The 19,174-nt window shown below is 52.6% G+C and overlaps 1 protein-coding gene and 1 long non-coding RNA gene across 4 annotated transcripts in view; one reads left to right on the top strand and one right to left on the bottom strand.

Annotated features, from left to right (window-relative positions):
- Usp10 (ubiquitin specific protease 10) overlaps nt 1–19,174 on the bottom strand; it is a 201,463-nt gene that overhangs the window by 76,455 nt on the left and 105,834 nt on the right. The gene's annotated exons all lie outside the window — the stretch shown is intronic.
- The window catches only part of LOC117607006 (uncharacterized), a 115,554-nt gene that overhangs the window by 70,679 nt on the left and 25,701 nt on the right, over nt 1–19,174 (top strand). Inside the window, exon 4 of one of the 2 annotated variants that reach the window (XR_004582111.2) lies at nt 3,023–3,229. The exons of the other annotated variant lie outside the window; for it this stretch is intronic. This is a non-coding gene — a long non-coding RNA (uncharacterized LOC117607006). The remainder of the gene's footprint in view (nt 1–3,022; nt 3,230–19,174) is intronic. 2 annotated transcript variants of the gene reach the window in all.

Raw genomic sequence — 19,174 nt, 5'->3', positions numbered from 1 at the left:
GATATAACGGTTCTTCCGAACCTTTTCATTCTCTTCCCGATATTTTTCCGATATATTAAAATAGCGACAAATAGCTGCGACTCGAATTTCTCGAAATGCATTCACCGTAAAACGGTTCGAAGGAAATCGTGAAACGTCCAGGAGCGAACGAGTTAGAAATTAGAATATCGACGGTTACGTTGGGAAAATCGGGGCAGCAGGGAATAGGTGAGCGTGGTAGAGTTTATAAAAGGAGAAACGGCAAGCAGCGGTGGAGTGTCGGCGAGGGCAGGCCCGCGGCATGGCAGGAAGGAAACGCGAAATAAATACAGCGTGGCAAGGGAAGGGGGTGAGGGTGAGGAAGCGGCATGCGCTGGGTCTCCGGCTAAAGTCCGGGACTGGAACTGGAACTGGACGGTAGTCCGGCCAGAAAGATACATATTTTTAAATATTTTAGTCACGGTTCGCAATCGCCTCGTCACGCAGCCTTGCCACCTACTCGCTGCTACCCATTACGTACCTGCTAGTTCGCTAGCTACGTGGCTGGCCATTGCCGCGGCATACCTACACCGCATCTCATTCCCCGCACCTTGCCGTCGTACACAACCCTCTTCCTCTTCGTCTTCCTCTTTTCCTTTCCCTACATTTTTATTCCATTCTTTTCACCTTTACGCCGCCACGGACTTCTTCTTCGCGTTACTATGGACGATCTCGGGTGCGCTTTCACAGTAACTTGTTCGCTCTGGCACGATAGAAACGGTTAAGTAAGGCATAGGCATGAAACAGCAAACGTGTATTTTTTTATGATTTTATTTATGAGTAACGACAGCTGGCATTCAACATTTCCTTAGTACATACACTTAAACGAATTGGAAGGATCGCATTCCAAAGGACGATCGAGGTTCGATATCGATCGTTGTTCCTGGCGAATTTACAGCTACGTAGATCGTGCGTTCTCCTGCCTTGACAATGAGTGATCTGGTTTTAATGAAGCGCGGCAATTATCGCGCATAGCGACGCGTTGCATTATTCATACCGCTTCGGCTTATCTCGTTTTATCTGTTACACCGATACCTTCGCCAGTAAGATGTTTACGATTTTCAATTCGTTTCATGCGTTTTGCACGTTCGTTCGTTCGTCGAATCGCGCGATTAACGAGAAAAAATGACAGGACGTTTGTACGGTTGCGTTTAATATCGTCCTTTCAGCTTGCGTAGGATTAAATTAATAAGTAAGATCATTTTTCGAGCGAAATTTCCGTGCACGCGAGCCGTGTTTAATATTTTGTCACACATCCCCGGCTCGTTTCGTTCGTTGCTGATCGAAATCGCGGCTGGAAACGTACTCGAGCACTCATTATTCGAACGAAACGCCGCGTCATCGCGTCTCGCGCGGCTGCCCCGTTTATCCGAAAGCCGGCGCGGCGTTTAATTAAAACTCGACGGGATCGGGATGAAAAATTAATTCGGTCACGTAACGATGTAAAGCAGCGATCGCCGTTGCATCAGCTCCGCTAATTATTACAAAACGGGTGGGCAAAAATTCGCTGGTTTATACCGCGAACCCAGCGAGCATAAATATTTGAAAACGAGGGAAGAATTTATACGAGTCGCGTGAAACGATCGTTCGATGTCGCGGAAAATCGTACCGAAAGGAATATGACTGGGAATCCCTAAAAATACAGCGGAGAAGAAGAAGGGAAAAGAAAGAAATAACAGGGATAGGTTCGACGGCAGGCGGTTCGAACCGAACACGAATCGGGAACGCAGAAAACAATGGGGGCTGGTCGGGGAATCTGTCGCGAGTCTGTGACCTTATAAGCACGCGGCGGACCTCGACGACAGAGGTAGATTATTCGAATGGAAAAAAGAACGTCCGCGAAGAAGCGAAAGGGAGAAACCGAAAACGGAGAGGAAAAATCGTTTTTTTTTTTTTTTAAAACACTCGCTGTCTCCTTGGAATTAATTCTCCGAAAAAAGTATACTTCATCTTGAAGCGATTCGACCTTACCTAGTTTCTTTAAGTAGCCGCTTGGATCTCGCGAGGATCCCAAGAGCGGTCGCGAGAAACACCCGGTCTGACACGAATTTAACGAGTAGACGCGTGATTAAGGGGTGGCACGGCTGCCACCAGCCGAAAGAAACGGTGAGCTTCGCCGAGAGGAGGGTGGTTAGTGTTGGCGATGTTGGCAGAAGGAGAGGCCGATGTAGCTACGAGGTGGTTTGGTGTGGAAATGAAGGCAGCGTGGCTGGAAAAATGCGAGCCTCCGTCTCCCCGCATATATTTCCATACATCAGCCCCGTCCAAGTTGAGCGGCAGCGAGCGGAAAGAGCGGGCGACCGGTCGGCCCACCGGCTGGAGACTGACGACCGCAGAAAGAAGAGCAGCACCGCTGGATAAGGGGAACCAACGGAATAAATCCAACTAATTAGACGAGGAAAAACCGCGGATTAATTACCCGTCGCCTTCGTCTCTTCTTCTTGCGCCCTCCTTCCGGCCGAACCGACGATGGAAAACGATTTTTCATCGCGACGCCCGACGTTTCTTTGTTCGCCGATCGATATCCGCCGATGACGGTGGTTTTTGAAAATGTACTGCCTTACGAGCGTCGCGTGGCAAATGTAAAGAGGCGCGAAGTAAAAATAGGGTGACAGTCGGCGAGCGTCGAGGGTTTTGGCCCGGTTGTCGGTGGACGATCTACGGCGTCGCGTCGTGCTCGTCTACGCGTACGCACACAAACTGCTAAGCTTTTCTCGCGACTCGGAGTGTTTGCGAGCCGTTCGAAAGCTCTCGGGTTGCAGGAAGCCGCGCGGGAGACGCCAGCAGCGCGACGATGGAAGGTTGAAATGCAGATTTCGCGCGGCTCTCGAGCCTCGAAAGCGTCTCTCCGCTTACTATCTCCCTGTTTGCTCCGCTCTCACGCCTCCTTCTCCATCTTTTCCCATTCACCCTTTTCGCACGACTTCACCGTTCCCTCTTCGGTCTTCGGACCTTTCTTACCCTTCCAGCTTGGATTTACTTAAAGCTTTACACTTTTCCCCAGGTGTCTTCCCGCGAGGACAGAGATCGTGGTGGTGTCAGGAAATCGACAAATCGTAGATAGAATAAAGCAATGGAGAAAGGAAGAGAAGGAAGGTCGAAAGGAGGATAAAACGAGTCGCGTCATTGCTGGCCAGGGCTTAAGTGATCGATGGCGTCGGCCGTTATCTTCGCCACCCCCGCCTGGCTGCCGTGGTAATTCATCATCTCGGTCTGTTTTTCACTTACTTTATATGCAACATATTCCGTAATTTTTATTCAGTCAACCGGCCGCCCCGAGTAGCAACCCCTAACCGTGGGCCAGCTCGTAAAACAACGAGCTGCCTCCTCGGTCCAACGGACCATCCACCGACAACCAAAAAGAGCAAGGGTGCTACGGGGTGGCTGAAAGACGACGTAGGACGTAAGAAAGGGCGCCGCGGTGCCCTCGCGTTTTCTTTTCCTCTCGAGCGGTGTACTGGTCGCAAAGTCCGAGGGGTTACGCAAGCCGCACTCTATATGCTAAAGAATCTCGATATGGAGATGCGCGGCTCGACTCATCCCCGACCGGTCAGTTTGATTTATTGGCTCGAAATCGGCCACGCTAAATTTCGGGGAAAATATGCTGTCCCAGGCGGCGCTATCCCCGCTACCGAACCTCCCACGTTTTCCAACGTCATTTCCATAAAATGAATTATTAGACCGACGGATACGTCAGTGGATGCGCTGGATGGCGTAAATCGGAATCCCGTCCTTCGTCTTCTACGCGGAAAAACAAGCTGTTGGGAAATTTGCTACTCGAGTGAGATTATCGGCCGTTCTTATCGACGGACATTCGTTTCGGTATTTTTCTGGCGACAAACGTTACCCTTGTGTCCGCGTGACGGTTACAGTCACGGTCGTTCCACGCTCGTGTCACCCTTACCGGTGTCGGGCTGTGAAAGCATCTGACGCAGACGGTGCCATCGGGCTTTCGGCTTCAGGCTTCGGCCTCCGGGCCCTGCCACTTTTTAGATCGTATCGCGGAGGTCACGGTGCTTATGTACCGGTCGCTAACATATTTTTAAGTACCGGCGATACCGTCTACCAGTGCGGTGCTGCCGGACACGGACACGGACACGGCCACCAAAGGAAACGATATCGTAGTGGACACCGGCGAGTCTCTTCGTACACAGAGCCTGCAGACGCTACACGCTCGCCGACGAGATGGCACCTGTCGCGCAAGGTGTTCCTAAACTCTTTTCTACGTAAAACTTCGTCAACGATCCTCGAAACTGCCTCTTAATCATCGCACTACCTGCCTCGACGGCTAACTGCACCGTTCTACTTAATAACAGGCCGAGCATGAAACGGTTGAAAATATTCGCACAAAGTGCTAATGAGATTAATCCGCAATTTTATGTTGAAAATAAAATAATAGCCAGTGGTCGGAGAGATATCGTCGGGACCATACGAAGATACTTTATTTCATTGACTGTTTGGTACTCGAACGATCGTAAAATTGCCTGGCTATAAAGAAGGACCGTAAAATCGAGATGCTACCCGCAAGCTAATGTACTGGAACGACGCGGCGAGAGTCCTTAAAGGGACAAACGTGTCAACCGGGATTCTCTCACGGTTCGAACTCGAGAATCGATAAGGATGCGATTGAAAGCGTAAACTTGCACTGACGTCACGTGTGTAAAGAGATCGTGTAATAATTGAAACGGAATCGGTTGAAAGGAATCAGCTGTTGGGTGGCCGGTGAGAGAAAGAAAGGTTGGCGGTTCCGCGAGCGAGCGAACGCAGGTGAAACGGTTGCGACGGTGAGCAGGTGGACCAACGATGTTCGGCGTGTGCCACGGGCACACGAGGAACGCCGATGACCTCGAGACCACGGCAATCGGAGAGATCCCTGAGCGAAGCGGAGAGCCGGTTGCAGCTGCGCTTTGTCGCTTCGAAGACGCGCAAACGAACGGATAGGCGCGTAGAACAAGCAGGGGTGTACTCGTAACGCCTGCGACCAGTGATTAACGGTCGAACCGTATGCTGGTTGCGACGTGGGAATCAATTACAACGCTACCGACGTCAACGCTAGTTTCTGATATTCCGACGAATTGCACTCTGTCCTCGCCATGTTGACGCTCTAATCGTGAGTACCGACACGAAGGTTTCTATGATAGAGGGAAGAATCAGTCAATTTATATTTGCCACCGTTTCGGATATTATACAAACACATTCGACACACGATGGACGACTAAAAATAAAAACTCGTATCGAACAAGCGATTCGAGCTCGAAGAGTAAAGGAAGGATTAGCTTGCAAGGATTCTCAGGATAAAGGATCGCGAGGAGGATAGTTTCCCAGATTCCTACGTTATCGCTGGGGTAAGATAGAGCTTTCGTCTGGAAGGGTAGCTGGGTGAGAATCGGGGATGCGAACCCGTTAAGGGCAAGTAGATCCCTGCAGGCGAGCTTGCGGTTCGTTCCGGTACAGACTGGCGGAGCTTTCGTGGCAAGCAGCGCCTTGCCTTGGCAACTTCCGGCAGCTGGCTTCCCCGCGAACCTTGCCCGGAACCGCAGTTCCGGGGCAAGTTAGCGCGACACGACGTGATCCCTTCTTTATCGGCGCTCCCAGGACGCCCGTCGCCGTTATCTTCTTCGTCGAGTCGCGCCGTCCCGTCCGGACTCGAGTCAGAACAGGAGCGAAAGAGAAGAAACGAGAGTGAGGAGAGTCGAGGAGAAGGCGGATAGGAAGTCGACGACCGGCGTCATAAGGAGATATCGCGCACGATAGCCCGGTTACCGCACGCCGCGCTCCGCACCGCAGCCGTATACCCGTTAACGCACCGCCAATGTGTGCCGCTGTCGTACCAATTAATCGCCGGGAGATCCTTATCGCCATGGGATGTTTTCAGTCACGGCCTGCACTTTCCGCGCTCTCTGGCTTCTTCGTCCCGGCACCGATGCCCGTTCCGTGTCTGACGGTTTCTCTACGCCTACCGAACGCGATCTTCCTCTCTTCGTTCGCAGGAAATTGGCGTTGCTGGAAAAACGCGGGGCCACTCGATAACGGCGTCTCCGCATCTATTTCTCCCACGAAGCGTATCGGGCCAGAGCCGTGAAGACATTAATTTTCTATTAGTCGCGCGATCATCGTAACACAGGAAAGACGGCTCGTTAAGCCGCCGCGAAAGCGTACCCTATCCGTTCTACGGCTGTCTGAATTTCGAAGCAACGAACGAAGAAGAGAGGAGAAATAAAAAGATCTTTTCGTTTGTTCTTGGCATCACGGGGAACGCAGGCATGTACTCGCGAGTTTGTAGGTAGTTTAGTTGGAACAGGTTAGAAGGATCCGCCACGTCCCATGCCATGCCGTGCCGTGCCGTGCCGTCCGATCCATGGGAACGTCGTTTCGTATTCCGCGTAAGCGTCGAGACGCGACCTCCCCGTGTGTGAATGAAATTCAAGGTAGGTCGTCGGTCAGTCCAGCGGGTCGGACGAGATCTCGGTTGTCCTTGCCCCGCTACCACGCGTCGGCCCACCAGGGCCACGAGGACGCGGCGGATCGACGCGGACAAGATCGATACGCGCGCGTGAACAGGATACGTGAGAACGTGGGAAGATGACGCGGCCTAAAATCGGTCACGACCGACTCGTCGCGAGATCCTCTTCGATTCTAGCTTCGTTTTCTCGTTCTTCTTCTTCTTCTCTTTCAAAAGATTCGTAGGACGTATCGGGAACGAACAACGCCCGTAGGAATCGAGGAAGGTGGTAGAAAAGCGAAGAGAGACGACCGGATAGGGCGATACTTTCGAGAGAAAGCGAGAGCGAATCGAGAGAAAAGGGAAATAGGGTGGAGGGCAAGGGGTTGTAAGGGGCGAGAAGGGATGACGGGTGAGGGAGAGGGAGAGCAGAGAGGAGGAAGCAGCGGGTGATTGATTTTTGTCGTGGCTTTGCCTGACGCTATCCGTTATATCCGCGATTGTGCGGACCTGCAGGGGGACTACGGACGGGTCCGCGCGGTGAAGCGACGACGGCGGGCGTCGCGACGCTATCCACCGATTGGCGGTTGCCGTCCCCAGGGGGCGGCGCTAATCACCAGACCGTGCAGCACCGTGAGTCTCTCTACTGCACTCGCCTCGAAAGCACTCTACCGTGCATCGCTGGCTCCGATCTATATACACTCGCCCGCCGAGTCTACCACCACGCGCGACTGACCCGTAGATACGCGTATACGCTACGGATACACACGGCTCCTCGTTGCGTTCGTTCCGTTGCGTCCTCCTCGCGACCGCGCACCCTCCACCGACCGACAGGATGTAAACCGACGACTATGACGACGGGAAATGGAATCGCCGCCGTTGCGTCCCCTTTTGCCCGCTCTCACCCGCTCTCACCCGCTCATACGTTCGCGAGACAAAAGCTGCCGCTAAAGAAACACCAATTCCGTGGGAGACATTTTTGAAAAACAAACAGACGCGAGCTAATATTTAAGTCGTTCCCTATTAGTACATGTTAATTGGTCGCATTATAGTATAGACAATTCTGCTTTAATTCGAGATACGAAGACCTCGTTAACCGCGTTACGCACAGTTACAATTATCCACTCGTTCGTTCGATCGTCTGCGTGTTCAAGTTGAACAAGTACCCTCGAGCACCGTTTCCGCGACGATCGAGAATTTTCAAACGACCATTAAATTAATCCCGCGGCTGGAATGAGGAAAGGAGGGAAGAGGAGGACGGGATCGGTCTGGTATCGCGTGGAAGGAACGATCGGTGGGAATAAAACGCGGTTGAAGCGAGCATCGCGCATAGTCGCCGCCGCGGCCGATACGCGAGATAAGATTCGAGATAGCGGGGGGATGTACACGCTGAGAAATCCGCGGTTCAATCTGACGTTCGATCGCGAACGAACGTGGGAGTCGGGAATCGCGAGCGGGACTTGGACGATAGGCGCGATCGTAAATTACCAACGATCCTCGAACGCAACTTGCCGCGTGAACAAACGAACGAACGCCTGAAATTGATACCTTCGTCGGATTTAGCGATTCGATCAAGTTTCCGAATACTCCACCGCGGGGGTACCGGTCCCTAGGTTTACGTAAACTTATAAACTAACCAAGCCTCGACTAATTTACTCGCTCGCGCCTCCATGCTCGCAGGTAACGCGAAACAAATCGCGTCGGTGGCGGATCGATTCGAGGAAATATTAAATTATCGTCGTGCCAACTGGCCTGGCTAGCAGCAATATCAAAAGATATCGCGGTTTGTAAATACTTGTAAATATCTGCGCTCCATACACCAGTTCGTCGCGCGTGACCCGACTCTCTAATTTATGACAGCAACGCGGCGCGAGTTGAATAGAGATTGGCAGACCTCGCAGCGCAACTACATATTTTCCACTACTCGAAACGTTGCTTCTCCTCTTCGCCGACGTACCGTTAAAACTTTCCCTCTTAAACAACGTACCGATCGATCGAAACGCGACGAGAGGCATCTGAAAACCGTAAGGAGCTTAAAAACCGTCCCGTTCTCGCGTAACCCAGGCAATTCCTCGTACGGTTCTCGATGCCTGGCGTTCTCACGAGAAGGTTGATTTACGGGAGCGTGGCAGCGTCGACAGGATCGTCCGAGGAAGAAGTCCGAGCGTAGAGGAAGAAACGGGTTGCCGGTGGCTAGCGCACGAGAGGTTCTTCCGCGAGACGATAAGCCACCCGCGCGCTGATTTACGAGGCTACGCGACGTCGGCCGTTCCGTTCCGTTCCGTTCCGTTCCGCGATTTCACGAAATCGGGGAATCGGTTGCGGCCAGCGTGGCGTCGCCAAACACCCGGCAACGATACACCGTTCGTCACCGGGTGCAGTTGATAAAGGCCGATAAATCGTGAGTAAAACGGAGTGATAATATCGTGGACAACGACGGGCCAGGCTAGAACGGGGGTGGAGGAGAGGAGCGAAGCTAAAGGAGGAAGAGACCGATGTCGCGGCTGTAGGTGAAACGGCACAGCGAGACGCAACGCGTCGCGGTGGTGGCGGTGGAGGCGGCGGAGAGAAGAGAAGCAGGAGGTGGAGGTCGTCGCGGAGGTTTCAGCCTCGACGAGCGACGAACGTGGAGCCGGTGGCAAGGGAGGCGAAAGGGAAGGTGAATCGGTAAGGTGGGGGTTGCTGCGCGGTTCGGAGAGGGAAGTTGGGGGAAGGGGGTCGCGTCGGAGGAAACGGTATCGTCGCTCGTTCGAGACGAGAGCGAAGAGAAGAGAACCGCCACCGCCGTCGCAACCGCCACGGGGACAACGTAGGAGGGACCAATGGACATGCGCGGGTGTGCCGCGACACCACGGCGACCTTCTGGCCACCTCCAGAAACAAAATGGCTACCGCGCCTCCTAACCTCACCGAGAGATGGCGATAGAACCTTCTCCCTCTCGGACACCTTCCGATCGCAACCTCCTTTCCTCCTTAATAGTCAAAGTCCTTCCGATCCTGCCCTTTCTCACCCTATATTTTCCTTATCGATCCCGCCTCTTTTTCTTCCAGCTGGTCAAAGATTACACGGCACACAGCTATCCCATCTACATAGGCAACTTTACACCGTCAGAGTTTGAAACGCGTTTTCAGCTGAAAATTCAATGGCTCATTGATGGGTCAGAAAATTCTGACAAGAAAATGTAGAAAATGCTCTTGAATTGCGATTTAATCCTAGATGAATCGTGGTACCTTGCTGAAAACATTTTCTTGAAGATCATAAAAATGGTTGTTATACAGGTGCAAGGCTCAATAACTTCTTAGAATCTCTTACCACGTAATAAACACGGCGTTTCCTGTTTATTTCGTTCATAATAAACTTCAAATCGCACCGTGCGGTGCTGGAAAAGAAGGAATGCGGGTTGTATCGCTATAAGTCCAACATAAACCTAATTCAGTTACGAACAGCAGGATACATAGATTTTCAAAAACACCCGAAAGCAAAATTCACAGAGACTGGGATCCCATAAGGGTTGAAAGGAAAACTATTAGGAGAACATTGGGCTCGGATCGGAAATCGTCTAGAACTTTATCGCGCCTCCCAATTATACCCGTTCGATCGGCAAGACGCTCCAGAACGCTATCCTGGCGCACGGTCCGTGAACACGGCAACGACAGATAGTCGTTCGATACGCGGCGTTAATTTGTCGAAAGCGTTCGCGTCAGCGCTGCAGTGAATATCATTTGAATGCATTAAGCCTGCTGCGTACACGCGTTTGCGTAATTGCGTGGACGTCGACCGGCTCGCCGAGTATTTCTCGAGATCGGCTGCCTTCCTTTGCAATGTCTTACTCGAACTAGATCGAAACGATTGAACTATCCATCCGTTATTTTACCGAAAATGATGGTGCATTAGAAGCGTTAGCGATTCGTCAGTTTCTAACGGAGAAATGACAAAAGCGAGGACGCTGAAGAGGAGGTCCGGCGATACGGTTGGAGACAGTTTGGAGATCGATCGATTTATGAGGCGAGGGAGGCAGGGTATATTTCTACGAAGCGTCTGTCGGGGTTTTTTTCTCCTCGGGAGAAGACGTTGGGCAGAGGTTCGCGAATCGAGTCTGTCGGAGACATTGATTGGCGAGCGACGGGAGCCGCACGGTCGGTCGGACCATCGGTCGGTGTTCGCGTCGCTCGGATGTTTTTAGGACGGTGGATAGGAGGCAGAGCTCTCATGCATATTCAACGGCACTCTCAACTCCTCCGTCACAGGAGGGAAAGAACCACCCCCGCCTGCCCGTCGCGCCCCTTAGCCACCCCAGCGAAACGCGTTCCGAGAGAAAGAGACGGCACGAAGACGAGGCGATAGCTGGTGGTGGTGGTGGTGGTGCTCGGATAGATAGATGGGGACGCGAGGAAGAGAGAAAGCCGACAGAAAGCAAGGGAGAGACGGTTGGTGGTTGCTGAAAGAGAAAAGGAGTTCGACGGGGTGGCTGGTTCACGATTTCCTTCATATTCCGCGTCCGCTTTTGTCGACGCTCGAAGATAACCGGGAGACGACCTCCGACCATTCCAAAGGGGTCGTCCTCCCTCGAATTAGCCAGACTTCCGGATACTCGTTCGACTTCGAGCAGCGTTCGAGTCTCCGACGCGAAAAATCAAAAGGTCGATTTTATAGACAACCATTTATTAATTGGAATCATTTTATTCCAGTTCGCTTTACATACACCAAGGTAAATCCATTCACGCGTAAAGTACTTAAACACTTTTTCCTACCTATTTACGATCTCCTTCGCCGCTGTTCGTCCTTTCGCTTTCGCGACGCGTTAAAACGCAGATACGCTCGTAAAAGAGAAACCCTTAGGGACGTGGGAAAGGGTGCGCGGGATCGTGCCGGATGATCCGGTGGTTTCTCGCTCGGTCGCGGGGATCTATCGTTTGAAAAGGAGAAAAAAAGGATAAACGTGGAAAGATTCGGCGAGCGGTGGCAAGAAGTCGTTCGGTTACGACGGCGATAAATTCGAGCCAAGGATTTCGCGGTTGAGAACTGCGAATGCGTTGGATGTTGGACGAGGGAGGCGGAGGGTAACGACGGCCAAGAGAGACAGAAGTCCGTGGCTTTTCCGGGGATTGATATCCCTCGTCTTCCCCTTTGATATCCACCCCTCGTAGTAGTCGGAGGTTCTCTCCTCTTCGACTCGACGGCCCCCGTTCGCGAACCAAGACAGATCGAACCAGCTCTGTTTACACCGCGACGCGATGATTTGCCAAATTAATTGCTTCCATCCGCGTTCCTCTCGCCTTCCGCCCCATCCTCGCCGTCTCGAACCGCAAGCCCCAACCACCGTCGCACGTCCGACGGTGCCGACGCGCAAAAAGCTCGAATAATGTTGGCCGCAGAGGCCGCGGAGAAGGCTTTCATTAACGATGCCAAAGGATAGGCCGCACGGTAATTTCTAACGAGGAGGAACCGGTAGACGCGAGAAGCGTCGCGCAAAAACCCTTCTCCGCTGTTCCCTCTCGAGGTAGGCGTGACGGCGAAACCGGGATCGTTAACGAAAAAGCAAGCCTTACTTTTTTCTCTCTCGAAGCGTCGAAGAAAAGGATCGGGGGCGAATCGGTTCGACGATCGAAACCGGCGTCCCGTTAACCGCTACGAATCTCTACGACGCCCGCTACACGCGCACAATGCCTCATTGTACATTCAAATTCGATAATCGGTTTTCTCTTGGAATTGGTCCACGGTCGGCTAGACCGCGTCGCACGAGATCCGCTTCGAGCGCGCAACCTACGCTACTTCCCGGTTCGACCACTTTTACCCTTGCGTAACCATCCCCCGAGGAATCGTCGCAAAACCAGCCGCGAAATCGTGTTCGTTTGGAAGAAATAAGGGGCGCACGGACGGAAGCGACGACTAGGCAGATACGGCGTCGACAGCGAAAGTTCGATGGAGCTCGTTCCATCAGGGGTGGAAGCTCGTAAAACGCGCGGAGACCGGCTCCTTTTTCACGGCGTCTCGTCGCTTCGGGCGTCGACAAATGAAATTAAACAGGTCCTTCTTTCGGACGTGGTAAAAAGGACGCAGAGGTTCTCTGTGTAAACCTGGAAGATCAAAAGAATCGAAGTAGAATCGACATATTTCTACTCGCGCTTGATCTTCGCGTTCTTTTTCAAGGAGAACTTGTTGCTCGAAAATGCTAGATTCGCGGGTTGGTTTCGTGATTTTCAGCGTCGCGTCGTCGATACTTTGCCAGGAAGGGAAAAAAGCTGGAAGAGTGTAAACGAGCGGTTGAGTAGGCGCAGCGGGGGTAGGGAGGGAGTAAAAGAGGAGGAGGAGGTGGTGGGAGGTTTGGAGGCGAACGAAACGGAGGACAAGATGATGGATGGTACCTCTCCTCCACCCTTGGCCGGGCTACGCGAACCGAGGGCGTCCCGACGCTGACGACGATGCTGACGCTAATGAGCAAAATATGAGGCGCCACCCCCTCCCTCTTTCGTTCCCTGGTTACCAGAGCCCGCTCTGCCGCCCGACACCCTCCTCGATTCCTTCCATCTCTGTTCTCCTTTCCTCTCCTCTAACCCTCGACCCCAGGTATCGATTGTCGTTGCGCGTTCTCCAAAAGAATAAGAAGACGCCGAACGTCGTCGACGGAGGGAAACCCGGAACGAAAACAAGACGATCTATCCGGCTGATTACTTTCACCCAACCCCCTTTGCTCGCGATTCCCGTCTTTCCAAGGACTCGATTCTGCTTCCTACCGAGCAGGAACCTACCTCCGCCGATGCTTCCACGTAGTTTGCGAAAGTTTGCCTAGCCGGTAACCGGAAACCGCTCCCGGCTTCCTTATCGCTTTTCCACGCAAAGCCGAAAGTTTCCCGCGCACAGATCGAAAGCTTATCCACGATAGCTCTGCCGAAATTACACCGATCGAGTTCGATGTTGGTGTTCCAGATTGACGTTCGATCGAATTAAATTAGGTTGCTCCATCGTGGGAATATTTAGGAAGATTAAGGATTCCTCTTACAATTGAAATATGTAACCTTTTCGACGATTGTCACGTCGAAAGTACAGTTTCAAGTTCGAACGGTGAACGAGGGGGGGAAAGCGCGATTGGTTGCGGTCGCCATCAGCCACCTACTTTCGCATGAAATCCGTTTTTAGCGACAGATCGTAAAGCGATTTATGTGTACGAGCGGCTGTAACCGGCGATAGTAAACGGTAAACGCAGCCGGCGTTCGGCTGGAACCCTCGAACTGAGCCAAACGCGCGGTTAGTTGCCACGTAAAGGACTTTATTACCGCTACCAGCTCGCGTGCCACCTAGTTACGCTTCAATAGAAAAATCATAAAGAGCCATTTTTATTCGAACGAGCAAACCCTTTGCCACGTTTCACCAACAGGGAAGCCAAACTCCTTGTCCTTCGCCTCTGAACCTTCCCGCGCCATTCGCTCGCATCTAATTACCAGCGTATTCGAGATCCTCGTAAAGCTCGACGAGCGTGTAACGCGTCTATGCGATAATGAGGTTCCTTTCCGAGATTATAACAGCTCATCATTGGCGGACGGTTTTGACCCTTGAATAACTCGGAGGGTGATATACGAAGCGCGACGGGAAAATTCGTAATGACCAGGTTTATTATTATCGACAAATTATCGGTAATTTATGGCTAATCGATAGTAGCATCTTCAGCTGGGGATCCGTTTTATTATCACACGGCCGCTCGGTAAGTTGGTCATAAATGCAGCGGCCAGTCAATGCCGTAACCCACGCGCGACACGATTCGCGTGGGATAATGCGGCTCGTAAAACAGGTTGTTGCGTAAGAGAAATTCTGAGCGTTTGCGGTGGCCGCGACGCTCGGTCAAGCAAACGTTCGGTACCCTCGTCCTTTCCTTTCGTTCAGGATCGATAAATCATCCCTTAATTTCCATCGAATTCGCGTTCGATTAAAAGCTCCTCGGCATTGTTCTTTTGCCGATTTTCCAAATTTCTCATTTTACCAAAGTTTCCCAGGTAGAAAAAAATAGCCGACGCGGCGGTCCACTCGCTGATATATTTAAAGGCGCTGGTGCTGCGCATGCATGAGGGCGCATAGGTGAACAGCTTTCCGTCCTTCGTGTGCGTGCGTTTTCGTGCGTGGTTGTACGGGAATGCGTGCGTAACGGAGCGTGTATCGCGGTCGAAGTAGGCGGTCGCGTCGTTCCATCCGGTGCGTTCTCGACTTTCGGTGCAAGCTACGCTTTTTCTACCTGTCTCCGTCTCACGTCTGTCCGTCCGTCCGTTCGCCGGTCGTCGAGTCGCCGAACAAAACATGGACCTGAATGTAAAGTCGAAAAAACCGTGGCGGACAAGGTGGTTTTGTTTGAACAGAAACGGGCCCCGGGTAGCCGGCGACGTTTTTACGAGGACGAAATCGGCCCGAAAAAACGCCGGCGACGCGCATCTTTACTCCCGCTACACGAATATTATTCAAATGAATCCGCGGCCTTCCATGCGATCCTCTCGCGAGTTTAATCGAGTCGCCGACGCGACGATAGATCGAAACTGTTCGCAGTCCAACGTTTTCGAGTCTGGCAAAATTGGATTGGGAAGAAGGAGAGGAAGAAGAAGAGGAAGAGGTGGAGACACGGTCATCTGGTATCTCGATCGCGGCATCGTCGTCGACGGGCACGTACGAGATTCCGCGTAGACGTAGCGAGCGGCGAGGGTTAGAAAGAGAAGAAGGGTTAGGGAAGCGGAGAGGATTGCGAGCAGAGGAACTGAAAGCGGGCAACAGGGCGCGGAGAACGAACGATTCGGTGACGGAACGAGATGGAGTGACTAAAGGGGGGACGAGTGCTTTGGAATGGGACACATACCCCCCTTTTCGCGGAAGAGGGGGCGTATAGACACGGTGCCCATGGAAACGCGCAGGCGCCTTTCGGCAAAGACCCTCCGGCCCTTCGACGCGCTCTCTCCCTCTCTGTCCGCACTCCTTCCTCTCCCTCGCACCCTCGCTCCCTTCGACCCTGCCGCCAACCCCCATGGCCGCCTTTTCTCGCTAATACGCACTAAACACCCCATAGGTCGTGTTCGCTCTTCACTGGTACACACGCGCCTTTGCTCTTCTTCTTCTTCTTCTTCCTTCACCGCTCTCCAACCTGCGCTTTCCCGACCTTGAACATCCATCCGACCCTTGAGGCAACTCGAGGCGAATTTCGTAGTCCGGAAACGAGCTCGAATCGAACGAATGAAACCGTCGCGACGCGACTGGTTCCTGAACCGCCGCTTCTTTCGAGCTGCCTTTCGATCGAAATTCCCCGACGCCGCGACTCGAATGTTTTTCAGCCCAGTACAGAAAGGTCAGTCATACGGCACGATCGCCAATTAGTCGACGATCGGCCGATTTGCCATACGAGTCGAACGCATACGCGCTCTGCAAGTTTTTTCAATCGCGACTTCGGCGGACAGAAAGAGAGAGAGAATCGGTAGCTGGTAGCGGCGATCGATTTATTATCGAGCGTTTTTCCCAACGCGACCGTCGAGGCGACTTTCGAGTATCCTCGCCGAAAGAAGGAAACAAAGTACGTAGCTAGCTAGAGAAGAGGTGATCGACTCGTGAGGAAAGTTTGCAGGCGTACGCGAACAATGCCGAAGAATCTAGGTGCCACGGGGCACCGTAGCGCGTAAGCGGGATAGACCCATAAAAATGCTAATTCCTATCGACCGGCCGCGACGGGACGGTAGTCTGCCGCCATCGCCACCGCTCGCTTGCATGCCATTAGCCCAGAGACCTCGCAAACGCGCCTCCACCTTGCTCCACTCAGCTCTGTCTTTTCTTCGCGTACGTTTCCTCATCTTATAGTTTCTCCTCCCTCTTCGGCTACGAAAACAACTCGTTTTCGGTGTTGCCGTCTCTCTAACCCAGTCCGCGACAGAAGCGAGACTAATCTCCGATACGAACGTGGATCGGATCCATCAATCTAGATTATAATTAATTGATAGCCGGAGCCACCCTGTCCTCCGGTGGGATGGTGGGTGGCTGCCGCATCCCGGTATTCCTTTACGCTGGCAGGGGGTGCTAGTGTATTGCATCGGGGTATTAAGGGGGTGCACAGGGGTGACTGTCGGTCTGTCTGTTGTCGACTCTTTATCGCGCCCCCGGTGAGTCGTCTTATGCATCTTTCATGAGGCAACCATCCAAGGGGTCCACGCCGTTCGCTCCGTACTTCGTGCTACTCCGCAACCCGTACTTTCCCTTTATCTTTCCCCTTTTTCTCTACCCTCCGTATCTTTCTCTTTCCCTTTCACGCTACTCTGACTTTTTCTTCCCCTCCCATGCGCGCCTCCTCTTTTGCTCCGTCTTCGCGACCGCTATACGAACGAACGAACGAACGAACGCGATACGGAAAACGCGGGCGAATCTCTGAGAATCCCAGCTTCCGTTTATTTACTCGTCCAGACACGAACATCCTTTCGTTGGATAGGTCGTTTCCGTCCTTTCTTTCTTTCTTTCTTTGCTCGCTTTTACGGACCGTTCGGCAAAAATTCGAACGGGAGTTTTCGTTTTTCCACGGGTGTCGCGCGCGGAGGAATCGCTCGAACACTGGGGGATATCGTGCGATCGCAGACACGCCGGCTGGCCAAGACGCAACGCGAGAAGCCGGAAGCGAGCACTTTGCTAGGCGTGCTAATGCAGGCAAATTGCTGTCATCGGACGGCATCGCCTGCCAACTTTATCCATTCGCCGTCGAACGAAACGGTCAATTATCTTATTAAACTCGCACGGCCTACCGCGTGCCACTTGGAATCATTTAACAGCTGCGATTCGTGAACCGCCTTCTCGTAGCCGAGTCGAAATTTTAATTCTAGTTTTCGTCTGTCAATCGTGGACGAGGCCTGGGTGGTCAGCGACGAAATTTTACCGCACACGATCATTTTCGTTGGCGCACTCAACGCGTTAAACGTATTAAACATTAATTTGTTAGTATAATTGGCTATTTCGAATCGGAATTCATATTTCGAGCCGGCCAACTTTTGACGGTGGAACGTTTACCAGGGGATCGATACGCTCGTTTCGTGCAACCAAGTGCGGGTTTCTTCCTTTTTTTCCTTCTTTTTTTTTGATGGGGCGCATTCGCGAAAAAAGGAGGTAACGTGAAAAGTGAGGGAGGAAAAAGGCGAGAAGAGGGAGGAAAAAGGTATCGGAGAATAGGCGAACGAGCGGGCGATGAATTACCGCTTGGCAGATTCCAGCCTAGCGACCACCACTCCCGGCGTGCCACGGCAACGGGCAGTCGTGTCGGGGGTGGAAGGACGGACGGTTCGGCGCTACGGGGTTGTTGCGGAGCAAAGGACGACGGACGCGGCACATTACGCAAACGTATCACGCTATGTGGTCCAACGAAAACAAACAGAGCCAGAGGCACCGAACCCTTACACCCTCCGCGCTGCGCCACCCCTCTCCGACCTCTTCCACGGCCGCATAAGTAAATAGACAGCTCCATTCCTATCGTTATCTCCCTCTTCGTCGCCCGCACGCGAGAATTCCCCTTTCCTTTATTCGCCAAAAATCCTGAATCGATCCTCGACAACCTGTCTCCAACACTTTCGACAATTTATCTTGTTACGGGAATATTTAACCGATTATCTATGTATCGGAGAGACACGAGTGTAAAGGGTTAAACATGGATGGTGTACCGCCATTAACAAGGATCAGAAAGGATCCACTGGAAAGAGATTGATCCGTTGTTTTCTGCTTTCGAGCGTCGACTTTCGCTCGTCGGAGGATTTGGGTAAGGGTAGAATCGGGAGAAAGGAAAGAAAAGGTGGCGAAAGAAGGGTGGAAAAGATCCGAATAGGAAAGAGAACGAAGGCGAAACGTAAAACGCGTTCGTGAAGAGGGAAAGAAGGGGAGAGAGCGGTGAGGATAGTTGGAGGGTGTGAGGGCGAAGGGGTAAAGAGGGGTAAGCAACGGGCGGACAGGAGAAAGCGATCGATGCTCACCCTCCGCTCTGTTCGTCGCGCAACCCCCGCTCGAGCGGTGGCGGCCGTCATGGCGGCGCATGCAAATCAGCATGGCGCCGAGACGCCCTCCCGATCCTCCCTGTGGACGAGCCGCGTACGTGTGTACACCGTACACAAGCTTCGACGACGCTAGCGATGCGGCGCGCCACGACGCGGTGCGACGGGCTGCGACGCGTCGGTGAGCGTGTACAAGCGTATCCCGTAGGATGAGGAGCGTAGTTTCCAAGCACACGCTACGACGAAAGCGAAGCATCGACCGACCGACCGACCGAAAGACCGACTAGACGCGTCCACGCGCCAGGCGTTCCACCATAATTCCTCTTCGCCCACGATTTTCCCGAAATCGACCAGAGTACATTTCGTTTTCTCTCTCCTACGATTCCATTGAGCTTTCAAACACGATCGAATTAGCCCATTTAGAAGCATACCATTAATGTCCGATTTCAGGAACACTGTTCGATCGAATATTCTGCGTTACCTTTTCACCAATTGAACCTAACTCGACGCGATTTTGATATCGATAGCGAACGGGCGCGTTTGATGCTCGCAGATTACGGACGGCAGAATTCCGGCAACTTTCGAATAAATTTCCCGCAGCCCGATTTACTAAACGTCGACAAAGTTTCGCCGAGGCTAACGTCGTTTTCTCGACACGCGTCCCACTTTGCGCCCGTTTCTCGCGCCTCGTGTCACGGACTTTCGCACCTCTCGGGAGGGAAAAAAAATCACCTGG

Source organism: Osmia lignaria, chromosome 2 (assembly GCF_051020975.1).
Source record: "Osmia lignaria lignaria isolate PbOS001 chromosome 2, iyOsmLign1, whole genome shotgun sequence".
NCBI lineage: Eukaryota > Metazoa > Arthropoda > Insecta > Hymenoptera > Megachilidae > Osmia > Osmia lignaria.
The sequence above is the reverse complement of the archived record's forward strand: the minus strand, read 5'-3'. Positions and strand labels throughout refer to the sequence as shown.